Raw genomic sequence first — 15,504 nt, forward strand, 5'->3', positions numbered from 1 at the left:
TGACCAAGCAGATAAGCCAGAACTCAAATGACGTTTCTTAATTATGAAAGTCGGGCAGCAACTTTCGGCTTTTCATATTTGAAAATCGCAAGAGAATTACCTGAACGGAGACGGTTTTTCCACCATATGTTTCCCTACTACCTATCGAATTCCTTAAATGAATAACGATTATGTGTTGATGTAAACGACTACATTGCAGAGGTAGGTACCGTCGCTAAATCTGCATTCTTTAATGGCTTTGAAGCCTCTAGGCCTCACCAATCCCGGTCGTCCTATGCCAGTTACTGAGTAGTACTTTGAAAAAAGGCCTCCGCAGTGTGGCATACAAAGAGAAAAGTAGGACTGAAATATACGAGGGATGTTTTTTAAGTAAGGGCCTTTTTTATGTAAAATAAATAAAATTATTTTTTTCAAAATTCTTTAATTTTTAGAATTTTCATACTTTTCTTTATATTTCCACATAGTTACCTTTTTTTACCGTTTGTTTAGGCACTTATCATACCTTAAAACTAAGTTTTGAGACCAGTCTTTAAAGAAGTTTGCCGCCCTCCCAGAGAACCAGGAGTTCAAATGAGATGCCGCGTCTTTTGCTCTGAATGGCGCTTCGGAGCCTGGCCGGGGTTGCACAGTAGGCTTCTAAGTTGATCGTCAATCCTCGTGTCATACTAGCAAAAAAGTCCACTAGCAAAACACCGCGCCTGTCCCAGAACACCGTTGCCTTGATTTTGCAGCACGACAACGTTTGTGATCAAAGATGGATATAACCATTAGATAAATAAGATAACCCTCAGAAATAGCATTCCATAAAGCGCGATAAATGCATGCGGTATAGAGCGGCAACGTCTTTTTCAATTTTCACCGGGATGAAAGCGGTAAATGGGATGGAGAGACAGGAGTGCGGCGACAAATAAACAGAAATTTTGCGTAAATCATAAAAAGAATAAATTGGAAAGGATTTGACAAAGTACCCATTATGAATATCCAATATGCAGAGGACATTTCAATACTAAGGAGATAAAAATAAAAGCAGCGGGGCAAAGAAATAAATGTCAACTTTCGTTAAATATAAACCGCAACGGGAAATTTTCACCACAAGGCAAATTGAAAAAAAAATAATTTCATTTACCGTCATCAATCGGTAAATGTAAAAGCCACTGCACTGCAAGGCCAAAGGCAAATAGTTTTTCACCAAATGAGCACTTGAGGTCACGAAATTTGAAGAATCATTAAAAATTAATTCCTTGGGAATTCATATTTCAAATTTACTGACAAGGAAGGCAAATAGTATAATAACATTATGCGTATTATTACAGCTCACTCTATGGAGGCAACGAAAACACGTAAGGCATAAAGGAAAATTAGAAGCCTGACCTTTTAGAGGCATCTACAACGACATGCCACTTGGGACAAAGACATTCGTCCTAATGCGATTACGTTTCCCCGTGTCTCCACTGTCTTTCCAATTTCAGTGATAGGATTCTTGATAGGATTACAGCATGGTACTTGGTAGTCCTCGCGGCATATATTTCATAATTTCATTTCATTCGTGCACAGATTCCAAAAAACGAAGGGAAGAAATTGTTAAAGGAAATATAAAAATTCTGGAGATACCAAATGACGAGTTCAAAGGCATACTCATCAAAATATATCCTTTTTCCCTAGAAATATTTGCCCCGAAATGACGTTAATTACTGCCGTTAATTACAGAAATGCGCATCAGAGTGACACAGCATTAATTTGCAAGCTATAGTGATATTCATTGTACTGAATTTTAAATGGAAAAGAGGCATCATTCCATAGGCTCTACACAGGCATTTTTGAAGACTCGAGGTACGAGTAAATCCTTCGCGCAACATCCAAGAAATTTTTTCGTATTTTGTTTTTTATTATTCCAAGAACGCCATAACATGGGCGCCAATTTAAAAATATGATCATATATGAACACATAATTATTTTTTTATTATACTCTACGGATACCAAATCTAACGCCCACTTGCCCTTCTCCGCCTAAATTATGTTTCTCCATCATCCCTTAATTGTCCAAGGGGGTATTACCCAATTATATTACCCAAGGCCTTGCTTTTGGATTGCGATTCATCACAAAGAAGCAAATCACCCATGCGGTCCAACGTAGTTTTTCTTTACACTTTTGCTCCGAAAAAAACTCATCTTAAGGCTGCTACTGAAGCATTCGTGAAATTATGTGGTTCAAGCTAATGGGCTAGATAGACCACACTAGTTGGAGATCTACGGAGCTAATTTCAATCATATTTTTCCCGAGTAGGATGTGTTCTCTTGGCATATAAAGGAAAGTTCTCTCTGTTCTTCAGATAACTTGTATAAACCACAAAAGTATCCTGTGCTACAAAACACTTACAGCATACCTATCGTAGCCGTTCACTGGAGGTTTTTTGTCAAATACAGTGGTGTGGAATTGAGAAAGTTTCAATGCATGTATTAATCCATGAATTCGAGGTTCTTCAATGGTAACACGCGAAACATTGAAGAAAAGAGTGATTTACCGTATTTCTCTTTCCTCCCCTCTCTCGTTCCTCTCACGACCTCCCTCTCCCACTCCCTCCCTCAGAAGCGCATGCTTTCCGAATGGAGAGGAGATGTATTTATTCCGCTTCTTACCGCTTCCCCCGGGTTTGTAAATGTAAAGCAAAGCATTTCTTGGACGGTGCCGGAGAAAAATGCACACTCACGCTAAAATTCGTATCCTACGAAAAGGACAAAGAAAAAAGGCCACAGACGCTGAACATTCGGGGAGCCAGTGGCCACGAGGGGGTTTCCCGTTTTACAACCCTCCTTGAGTCCACATTACTTTATTTTATGTATATTATTTACTTTATTTTAATAAATTCTCGTACAAAATTACTGTTTTTTAGTCCTAAAAATCACGTTTTCAGCATCAAAAATAGCAAAATTTTCTGGACCCCCTTTGCCCTAGGATATTTTCTAAACGCCACAAAACGGCCCCAATATCTTCGGTAAATCCATCCCATATCAACATCCTGGCTACGCCACTGTTGGGAGCGGTTACTCATTCTTATTTAAACCGTTCTCTATTCGCTCCTGGCGGTGGTCTCTCTCCATGAACAAACAAATTTATTAGAGACTGTTGCAGTAAAAAGAGATCACAAAGATAAAGATACGCTAGATAGATCATTCAGTGCCAGAACATTTTGAGCATCGTACATCCAATAAATACTCACTGAAAAAATCCTTTCCAAAGACTCCTGGACTGAAATGTTTTCAAATATTTCTATCATGATCAAATTTTATGCTTCAAAGATTTCCTTTGTAAAAGGCAAATAAATGAGCGTTGGAAAATTGTGGCTCAATCTCAGAGCTAAAAATATTTAATTTAGCCATAGCCAGTATAGGAATCTTTATGCGGCTTAAAGCGACTAAATCACAATTGGATTGAGAATATAAAACTTTTTCGAAATGTAAGGTTCGACCGAAAATTATTTCAAAATAATGGGTTTTAGGAATTCATCTAAGAGATATAATTGAGAACATAAAGAAAACTCTTTATTTCCAAGAAAACCAGCCATTTTATTACCCATAGACTTATTAAAAAGAATGATAAAAGAAAAATACTGTGAAAAATAGGCCATGCAATAGCTCAACCGGTGAGCTTTTTCGATAAATTTAGATTAAACTAAACTCCATTTTAAAGAGAATTTCGAATATTTTTTCTCGATCACGGACGGCTGCAACTGCACATATTCGACTAAAGGGAACCTCAGTTTCCTGCTTTAAAGGTGGATTTGAACGACGTGCCAGGGCACAAGGCCACCGAAACCCATCGGCAATATGACTCTCGCATGGACTGAGGCGCAATCGACTATCGTTCTATATACCGCCGCTTTCCTCTCGATTTTCAAAGGGAAAATTTCACGCTGAATAAACTCCCATCGATTTGTGAATGTGGGCCAACGCATCATCTGCAGCTTGAGCAAGCACTTTGCCTTTATTGGACTACATCCACGTTCATTCCCGTCCTCCATATTACGATAGCTTTGCTTTGAAACTGCTCTCACATTCTGGACAACGTAAAAAAGAGCTATGCAACAAAAACAGCCATAATGGAAAATCCGAATCAGTGCTAAGCTGCAACCGGAGAAGCAATGATGGTCAGCCGTTATTTTTTTTCGCACCAGTGGACTGGTTCTACAGATCTGGTTCTAAGAATGTACAGATTCCAACCATTAAAATCACAAACATCACTACTAAGCCGGATTTTTTAATGCCTTGTTAAAATTTGAAGAGTAGGAAAAACTTAGCTGTCTAATTATTTTATTTAAGGCTACATGTTTTGCCACACCTAATTCTTACGTACTGTACTTTAGTGTAACTTCTTATTATTCACAAGTTACGGATGCACCATTAGGGTGGTCACGAAAAATAAATTTTCCCTTAAAACCGGAGATACCACAAAAGCTGCAAAATTGTCTGAAAATGATATTGGTAAAGTTTAAGTGTATTTGTTAGTTTATGAATACTTTTATTGACACCAGAAATGTAGCAAACGACACCTTGCCCAAAATTATCAGATAACACCTGATGATACGCATAAAAATAGTTGTTCCCATAACGACCGCTGTCTTCAAAAATGGTGCCACTTTCGCAATTCCCGTTTCGCAGATTAAAATTTTAACCCCGCCACTGTAACCACCGATCTTTTTTTAGTATGAATAGAGCACCGTACGCAAGTGAGGGGATGAGATTGTTGCGGGAAAAATCGCAATTTCATCCCAAGAAACATTGTACCATATCTTATGCTCGCTTCATCAATTTTACCCTTTTTATTCCTTTTATTTGCGTCCTTACGATGAAATTAGACCATTCAGTGAATGAACTGTGGATTGAAATGAACGCGGAAATGTAGCAGTAATTTTCAATCTTCACCACAAATGTGTCTCTATGATCGGTTATTATTACTATTAACCAGTAATTACTCAGTATTGGCAATATTTTCTTTTATGCTTACGTTTCGGAAAATTCATACGTATCGTCCAAATTTCTACCTGGGTAACAGGAGGTGTAAAAAACTTGAGTATGGAGGTCGTTTGCGCTGCGTAAAATTTGCTTCAATAACGACACAAAGCATAAATAACTACGTGGTATTTGTTTTACTCGACGATATATAAAATAAATATTTAAAAAATTACGCATCTCCTCGTTGAATTTTCCATAATGCGGACAATTCATTACCGTCCGACTGTCCGTGCTGCTATCCAGGCGGGGATTGTTGATGAGGCGACAATAAGATGGACAGAAGTATCCGCAGGTGTCCAACGCTTATTATCTAAGTCAATACTTGTACCTCATTTTCTCAGTACGTATTTTTATTTCGGTAACGATAGCATCAGTGATACAGTCTGAAAATATGCATTCAAAATAATTAAGGTTTGAACGTTTTCTGGGTTCCCACGACCTTGAGTCATTTGGTTAAGTAGATGCATGAAAAAGAAAGAGGCATTAAAAGCTAGCTAGATAACAAAATCGTGGGTATTTAAATGAAGTAACGTGCAGAACAGTAGGGAATACCAAACGGAATTTCCTTTGAGGAATTCTGGTACCTACAAAGGAATGACACTGCGAATACAAACCCATCGCATACGGGTCACAAACGAGGATTATTTGTGAAATAATGAAAATTCACTAAATAATCTAGTCAACAATTTTGAGCCAGATAATAAAGACTAACATGCTGTCATTGATACCAGGAGCGAAATTTTCCAAGAAAATATCATTTGGCTTAGCCTGAATTTGAACCCAGATTTCTCGATTGCCGGTCAGGTATGCTATCTGCTCGGAGAAAGATTGCGATGTCGTAAAACTAGTTAATACTGGTAAAGCCAAATGATTTTTCGCGAAAAAATTCAACCTGGGAACAGAAAATTTAGCACCCATGCGCGTGACTGCGAACAAATTCGCTCGTGCAAAGCAGTGCTTTGAATAAGGCTCTGTCGCCGCCAGCCGCCTCGGGTCCGTAAGTGAAGGGCCCATCGCATCGGCGGAAAATTTGCGGTAGGCGTGAAACTCTAGAAGCTGATAACTCCACTCAATAGGCGTTGTAGCGAGGTAAATTTCACATTTGTGTCTTTATTAGTAAACTGTGCCATCCTAACAAGGGTGATCAATATCTTCAATTTTAACTTCGTGAGTGTCCCATAAACTGAATTATTGCATCGAAATCGGGCAATTCATACAATTATATATAATGAAATAGGGTAGTTAAGTTACTGGGAAAATGGAAAATGAATGAAGGTATGAGAAACAAGTGATAAGGACCGATTATAAAAAAATTATTATAAAATACTTTGAGTTCAAAACTTTCCACCCAAAGCCAAAAATGAAGAAATGGTGGAATGATACGCACTGTAAGATTCCAACGACCGAAAATTAATTACCAACTTCTTAACGGAAACTGTGGAGGATGTAGCCACATGGGTCCCCTTTCTTACTTCTCAGCGGATCAGCAGAATCCGGGGAATATAGGTCATTAAGTCGAATCATATGGTATTTGCAAAGCTCAAGATATAAAAATCAAATAGAGAAGTCTTATAGCTAGGAATTAAATTTTTAAGCGTTGAACACCATGCTTGAAATTTTCTTTTTCGAGCAGACAGTAGCCTGCCACGGACATTTCAGGGTCGAATGCGAAAAGTGACAAAATTTCGAGTACATATCTCAGAACTCACCTCTTAAAGCGTTTTCACTTCTCACAAAGACTAATTACCAACTTGGGCAATGACTAAGAGAACTGAGCCATCCACAGAACTCAAACAATACTGTGTATACTCTAGTGGAAAAAATTACCCAATTTCCTTCCAATTCAACCAACTTCGCCAAGAGACTGATGTTAATCGTCAAATATTCACAACCTAAGTACACCGGGATTTCCATTGCACAAAATGCAGACCGCTCCACGAAGATATGAACCCGTTGCTGTTGTCACCAAATAAAAATATGTCGTGGCACCAAATAATAATATCATGCCGTTGGCACCAAATATAACTCTTCCGTGAAAGTTTCACCGATTACGGAAAGACAGAACGCTGAAACTGTAATAAAATCGGTGATGTTTGACACTATCCCATCACCTCCTTATTTTCCCCCTCTAAACTACCACTAGTTCCAGTTACGATGTTTACAGAGCAAATTTTCATAAATTATCTGTCAACAGATGGAAATTTTTGATCAACTTTATTATATAAAAGAATAGTATAATTTGGCCAGGCTAAGAAAGATAAGGGTTGAAACGTATTCGTCACAAAATCACCTCCGATTATGATTATCATGAGGAATTATTTTAAAATATTGTGTGCAAAATATGGACCGAATAAGATTTGACCGCGTTCCTTCATACTCTATCATACAGCGCAAGATATTGTTACTCACAGATCTCACCAGCTGCCCTGCAAAGACAGCTCTCTCAACCGCTAGTTTAGAGCCATGGATTATTAAACTCACCTGAAAGTAGGCAGTTTATGAATTAGTCAATGGCCATGAAATTAACAAATGACAAACACTATCTACATGTATAATTAATAAATGGGGAGAGCAAAATTCTTTCAAAAATTCTCAACAAATATTCTTACATAGGCTTCATAGCAAATAAATTCAATTAAATATACACATTTTAATGCAATAGAACACTCAAAGAGCATTTTATGGATAGGATTGAAAATCATTTCCTAAGAAAAATTTCATACGAGAAGTCACTTTGAGAATGAGGTAAATACAGACTACCAGATTTTTCTCGTGAAAATTTTATGCGAAGTCACTCAATATGTACTTCAAATTACGAGAAAAAACGTATTTCACGCAATAAGGTCGTCCTAAAAAGGCTAAATAACCATGAACAAATTTAATACCTATCCCACTTGTATTTTTTCTCACCCAGTATTTATACAAAAGTCGTCCATCCGTTTTCATCTTCCATCGCACACCATTAAATTTTTTAACTACCCCACCATACATATACCACCTTTCCCGTTCTCCTCAACCTCCCAAATACTATTCCGTTTCGACTGTGTTTCCTTTTCATTTAGCCTTCTTCTGTTTCGTGGAAAGCCTTCATTTCTACTCTCCGTTTCATTACACTTTGCCGCTTTCAAACACCCGCCCCTCCTAACCCTCTTAATTTCCTTCATGATGACAGTTTCCCAGATGAGGTTAATCAACAAAAGCACAAAGAAGAATGAATACAAAATGATGACCGCTCTTGAACTGATATATTTTCCAGTAATCATACAACACCGCCGGACTTCACCAGCAGTTTGCTGTTCGAAAAATAGAATTCAATAGTTCCTCACCACATTATAGCCTGATTTTTTCCCGGCGAACGATTTGGGTGAAATTATGCGGGTCTCATGAATCCGAGGCTTAGAGTCCTGATGACGTAGGGTGAGTTGCACACCGAAACGATGGAGAAAGACAAGTATAACCTGGCTCGGTGCGAAACCTCAGAAATTGTTTCCCAAATCCCTATTTAATTTTCAGGTTATATGCATATAATATCTTTCAAAAAAAATCGTAGAACACTGACAGTGTGTGAATCTGAGGGTTGTTTTGGATAAGAGAAAGGAGAGATCATAGAAGAATAAACTATTAGTATTTAAATTTCAAACATTCAGGTTTTAATGGAAATTTATTCCTTTCAAGTCTAGGAATCCTCAAATATTATTATTTGTAACGTATTCAATCGGTTGAGATAGGCTCACATGGAGCTTTTAGCGAATTATCCTGGCCTGCCTCATCCCCCAACTTCGACTTCTCTCATTAATTAACAATTCTTTTCATTCTATCTCTTAATAGATTAATCCTATTCTCACCAGCAGTACAGGGGAGGTGATCTCTACGGCCTCAATCGTGACGCAGGAAACCGTGTCCAACGGCTATGTTAAGTCTATTGGATACGATTTTCTGTTTCTCTATTCTCATCCTCACCCTTTCCCGCTAACGGAATTTTTTTCCCTCTGACACATATTTAGCAATACCATCCTCTCTCAATAATCCCTCCATCCAAACTCTTTCTCCTTTGTATCTCATTCCTCTACATTAGTCCACAAAATGATTTCATTAGCTTCTAATGGTAAAATTATCAATTTCGAAAATTTTTGGAGCTACTGCAATGTGGTACTGAGTTTCAAATGCCCAACAAAATTCAACGAATCCAGGTAATGTCATTCAGGATGGGAAATGAGGTCAATTTACATGCGATTCTGAGATTTTAGCATGCATCGTGTATCCCAAGTGGAATTATAAGGAGGATATGAAGGATAATAAATATATATATATAGATTTTTCCCGCGATGCCCTTCACTCGTTTTTAAAAGACCACCAAATCTGGCCAGCATCTTAAAAACAACCAAACCACTGCCCAAACAAAGTACCTATATTAAACCACAGCCCTCGCCCTGCAACCGTGCAAGATGCAAAACTTGTCACATCCTCATCACCGAACCCCTTCCCGATCAATTCCTTGCCTTCCCTCTCCCCTCTGTGTCGGACATTTCTTGCACAACAAAAAACATTGTGTATATACTGTTGTGCCAGAAATGCCCCGCTTTTTATATCGGCTTATCCACCACTCCCCTTTGCATCCGAATGAACGGGCATCGCTCTTCATGCAATAGCGTTTCTTCTGTTTCTGCTTCCCTTCCAGTCGCCGTTCATGCTTCCTCCCACAAAGCTATGTTTGACCAATGCTATAAAGTGGGAATATTAGCCTCCCTCCCCCCATCTACCACCCCCCTAGAGCTGAAGGACTTGGAACAGGCATGCATATGGGCTTTCCGTGCGTTTTCTGGTCCAGGAATCAACCGCGCCCATTAGAAAGAACAACCAATCCCCGTCCACCGTTTTTCCTCCCTCCATCTTAGCCCTCTCCCTTGCACCCTTCCTTATGCCCTTTCCTCACTTTCCCTCCTCTTCTCACTTGAGAAAGATGGGCTGCGTCCCATCGAAAATTTGTAAAAACAACCTTTCCCCGTAAGTTCCTCACTTTTATTTTATTTTTCGTTTTTCTGTCAATTTCTAAGTTTTTTTTGTGTGCCCACCCTAGGGCAAGAAGAAGTTCCTTTACATTATTTATAATGCTCGTGTGAGTTTATTTCAAACGTGTGTATATATATATATATATATATATATATATATATATATATATATATATATATATATATATATATATATTGAGGAGAAGGAAGGAAAGGCCTCTCATCCCCCACCCTCCCTCTCTCTTGAGGCAACCTCCTTGGCAGTGTCAACCCATTTCATTCCTACCCTTCCCTTTGCCTCTCCTCTGCTTTTGCCTTTCGATTATTCCCAAGTTAACCTCGAATAAGCTTTATATTATATTTGCCTAAAGACACTCGGTTGTGTCTCAGCAAAGGAGGAAGTCATCACACCCATCAGATACGAGGCCCTCCTTCCAGCAGCCCACGCAAACCTCTTCATGAGGCCCCAGCAAGGATGGGTGAACCACCAAAACAATGGCACTGAGCTCGTTTACAATTAATTTTTAAAATTTGTAATCAGGTAAAAGTTCTGAAACCAGTCACAAATTTAAATAGTCACTAGTTAGAGCGAAATGAAAGCATAAGACAGTCACTGATCAACGAGTAGAGAATAAAACCAGGAAATGTACAAGTTAGATCGAGGCAAAGGCTATTTCACTAAAACTACTTTCAATTCATCCCGTTAAAATTTCCCACCATATACACAGATAATAAATTTGCATAAACCGATACGCGTTTCTCGACCAAGACCCTAGCAGTAAAATTTTGTTAGTCTTAAAATGACTAATCCAACACGTGGAGCCTTATCACCTTTAATAGCGACGTAACATATTGTTCTGTCCCAATCATTTAGTACGCCAAGAGATAAATTCGGTCATGGACTTACTCCGAGCAAAGACCCCTGCGGGAAACTCTTTGAGTGCGAATAATTTTCCGATTCCACAAAGGAAACCAAGGCAACGACACTGACAGGGGGAGATCACCCCGTATTATCTTTCCATGCCTATATTTCAGAGGAAAAGCTTTCTCCACATCTTATTCTGGTTCACAATTCCGAGGAAAAGAAGATGAGGTCTTTGCTCTTTCCCAGTTTTGCCCACCTGCCACTCCGGGTCTAAACACATCTAGAGAATGAAGGTTAAGCCTTAACGGTTCACCAATTCCAGCGCCGAGCATTACAGTTCGAAAAAATGAGGTGAGTTTTAGCGAGTCATGATATCACCGAGTTTGAGCGAGAAAATGTGTACCCAACTCAATCGATCAAATATGTTCACTGTTACTATATAATAGTCATGGGTCAATGTTGTTTTAAACAATCTATGTAAATGATCAAGGGAAAATAATACTCTGAATTTTCATGATCTTCATTACTTAAATGGCACGAACACTATTAGTGGTTACTCCGAAGCACTTTTTTCACAATCGATATGATCATGAAGGAGTTCAACAAAGAAGATGCTTAACTGAATTCTTCCCGAACATGTGGATGTATTTCTTACTTGTAAAAAAGGCTAAATGATATTTAATTGGATATCAATGCAAATTAAAGCCATCAATGCAGTTTAATTACCATCAAAGCTATTGGGGGGATCGGGTTGGTGTGGTGGTTAGACTGTTGGCTTCCCACCCGGCGGGCTCGGGTTCAAATGCCGGCAGTGGCAGACAATTTTCAGAGACTGCCCCATCCCTGCTTGAATGTTGTGTGGAGGACATTTCAAGCACAACACTCCGTCCGTCGGATGGGACGTTAAGCCGCGGTCCCCTTGGCGCCTTTCGTTAAGAGCAGGCTAACGCCGACGCCGGGTTTCTTTCCACCCTTCCTTCCACACCCTTCCCTCATGGCGCAAATGACGTCAGCTGTCAGTCGCCTCCTCGAAATACCATACTCAAAGCTATTGACCATCAAGGATAACTGGAAGAAGTATTTTTTTAAACCACGAGGCAAAATAGAGACTATGGCTCCCCTACGCAAGGGACATGGGTTCAATCATGTAGGAAACCAAATATATTTCTGATCCTGGGGTTTTGTTTACAGGTCTTATTAAAAAAAAGGTAAATGTATCAGACAGAAGCTGAAGAGTGAAAGATCGAAATGGCTTTTCCCTCAACCGATTTGTTTTATTACATTTTTCGGCTCTGATCTTCAAATATTTGCCCTTTGAAACTCCCTCGCATTGTTTGCTTCTCTTTCTTGTAAGGTTCCATTGATTTCACCGCTCTACTTTCTCCAATTTCCATTTCCTTCTTCTTTTGTAGCGCCCAATTTTACCTCCTTCAATTTCTTTACGTTTCAGCGTAATCATTTAATTGTTAGCGAAAAGTTAAATGAGTGATCAGTACTGAAAAAATATATCATGACATAAAATTACGCACATGAGTTACAATACATCTATCCACGTAAATGTAGTTAGATACATCTAATCTTTACTTTCAGTACGAAATCTAGGAAACGGTAATTTCGATGAAGTAGCAAAATCATAGTTTATATACAGGAACCTCATGCTCTAAAAAAAAAAGAAAAAATAATTGGTCAATCCAATGATAAAAACAGAAAAATTGTCTCACAAGGGGCTATCAATAAAGGTGAAGTTAGAGGTTATAAACTATCTCTGCAGTTTTTTTCTAATTTCTCACTTATTTCGCCAAGCCATTTTTCTTGACCTACTTCGACTATATTGCTTGATTGCTTCCCTTCCTTTCTCAATAAAACCGTTCTTCCTCAGTAAACTTTAATCGCCCAAAGTCCATATTTGCTCAGCTTATAACGGTCGCCTCAAACAGTTACCGCATCCGGCAGATAGGTACGCACCAACATGCAAGCCCTGTTTGTCCTGTCCCAAAACAAAGAAAAAGGGAGAAAAAGGTAGACCTCAATTTTCAGGAATTTGACTGATGGATCACGAGCAAATATTTCCTCACTTAAGTCCATACCGGTGTTAATAGCAGACCTCCCTTCACTCCACATCACATCATCACCTCCTACGCAAGTCAATTAACATGCTATTAAAGATTTCCCATGGAAACAATGGGTGAAAATAAGTCTTCGAGCGAAAACCCTCCATTAAAAAAACAGTAATCCATTCTCACTTTTTCAGATAGCTGGCTGGCACTAGGACGGATACAGACATGCGGCAGAGAATTGGCAACGCAAAGATTGAAGCCTTTTCCGGCAGATATCCTTATTTCTCTATTCCTATAGAGATAAACAATGATCAATTTAAAATGTATTCGTATTTTATTCAGAAAAAGGAGCCTTTTATAGAACTTGGTGGTACATCGGTTTAAACGCTGGATTAAGCGAATGAATTTTCCTTTGCAACTCATCACCTGATGAAATACCATTATCTTTAGAAATAACCAGAAGAATTTTTCAATGAGATTATAACGCCTAAAGATGTCAAGATTTGGATAAAAAAAATTGATTGAAAAATCATTTTAGCACCCATAGGGCTCCCAATGTAATACTTGAGGAACGATTTTGTCTAACAAGTGGGGTGGGGGGATCATAGCATTGCCTACGCTTGACAGAAAGGTCTAACTCTTTAGCGAAAACAGGAGTGGTCAATTAGAGAGTATAGCAGTATTGCTTCCAAAAGTCTGAGTGCACCGATGGTGTGATGTGCACCGCATGAATGGGGTAAAATACTGGAAAAACCATCTGGAATCTTTTCATAGGTTCAAATCCTCGTGAAAATATATTAACTGTCGAGTATACTCTCATCAAAATTTGTAGTACCATATTTTTAGACAGATATTCTCGAAATGAACTCCAAAGGTAATAGATTGTCCCGGGGAAATAGGAAAATAACTCTAATGTTATTAAAAAAATATCGTCTGCAGCACAATGATAAAACACTGACCCACAGGTAAGAGCGCTTCATTATAGTACAGTCGATTGATAAGTAAGATTAACAGTTGGAATAAATTTCCACCTCTATAATTAATAGTTTCCACCTTGCCATTGAATGCATAAATATGACAGCCTAAAATTTGATATCATTTTGAAATCATTTTTCTTCTTCCTTCAATTTTGTTGAAATATGAAAATGTTTTTAGGGTGAAAATTATTCACCAATGACACGAATCTCAATAACTTTTACGGTGGAAATCCCTTCAGACTGACTATACCGTTTGTTTACTTTACCTAGGTACGTTAAGTAGATAACGTTGGGGAAATATAGCGGACATTCACTGGTTAAATATGAATCTACACACGTGTAAACACCTATAGATCTATATTTCTGAATGTACCCCGCACGAAATCCACAAACGCGAATGGAAAAAGGTAAAAGAAGGAATTTGAAACGGTGGGATTCAATGAAAGATGGAGATAAGGCGGAGGAGTTGGTTTGGGAGGCTGTTGAGGCGATGGAGCCGAAGCATTTGTATGCACACTCAAACATCCCTGAAGGGTCGGAGGGGAAGAAGAGGAGTGGTTACACTGCAAAGAGAGGGATATAAAAATCACGATGCCCTAACAGCCCGAGGGTAGGGTGCGAAGGGGTGGAGGTGAAGGGCAGAGGGTACCAGGCCACTGAATACACTCCCCGAGTGCCCCCCTCTTACTCCCCTGGATATCCTCAAACTCCCTCATTTTTATCTTCATCCCCACCCAGATCTCAAACAGGAGTCGTCTCCCGACCCCACTTCAACGTAAAGAGCATATTTCCACTTTCACACAGAGACCCGCAAGGTGGACAGCGATTTAAAAGTCCAGATTTTGGTTTTCGATAAGGCGACGGGGAATGAGTGACTCACGAGGAAAAATTGGAGCTGAGGATAATCGAACCAGAGATGTAGATGGAATAGAGACAATGAGAAAATAAAGTGGAAATGACCGAAAAAAAGTCAGATAAAATGATAAAATATAAAAAATACGAATACGATACCTAAAATATAACGACAAATAACAGCAGAATGATAAGAAAAAAACAAATTGCAAATCAGCGGATATACTAATAAAATCAGTATTCCCTTGTTAATTGAGAAGAATGAATTATGGGCAAAGGAAATTGCCCAATATAACTTATTTATTTTCACCCCACGCATATCACCAGTCAATAAGAAAATACTCAATACGGAAAAAGGAAAGAACGACGCCACACGGAGTTTTCCCGGCATCCATACTTACCCGTCGCGTTTTCGCACGCTTGAAAATTTTTACCTTTCATTTAATCGCGAAAAATAGATATCGTCATTCGAAAATCTAAGCGAGTGAAATGCGCACTCCAGGAGTAATAATCTTTCAATTTAGGCAATAAATAAATAATAGGAAACCACCCTATTTAACATGCTTTTGTGTTTGGTTAAGTTAAGCAATAGATACCTCCCTCATCACCTTGTTGTGCCTACAGCAGAATTGTTTGTTCCTAACCACAGCAAAGATATGTACACAATGGTGATTTCCTGGATCCTTGAAAATAACAGCTACACGAAAAAAAACTGGTTCGATATATTTAATACA

General features: G+C 38.7%; 1 protein-coding gene across 1 annotated transcript in view; it reads right to left on the minus strand.

The window, feature by feature from the left end:
- LOC124154637 (semaphorin-2A-like) overlaps positions 1-15,504 on the minus strand; it is a 584,917-nt gene that overhangs the window by 539,467 nt on the left and 29,946 nt on the right. The window lies entirely within an intron of this gene.

This window comes from Ischnura elegans, chromosome 2, assembly GCF_921293095.1.
Source record: "Ischnura elegans chromosome 2, ioIscEleg1.1, whole genome shotgun sequence".
NCBI lineage: Eukaryota > Metazoa > Arthropoda > Insecta > Odonata > Coenagrionidae > Ischnura > Ischnura elegans.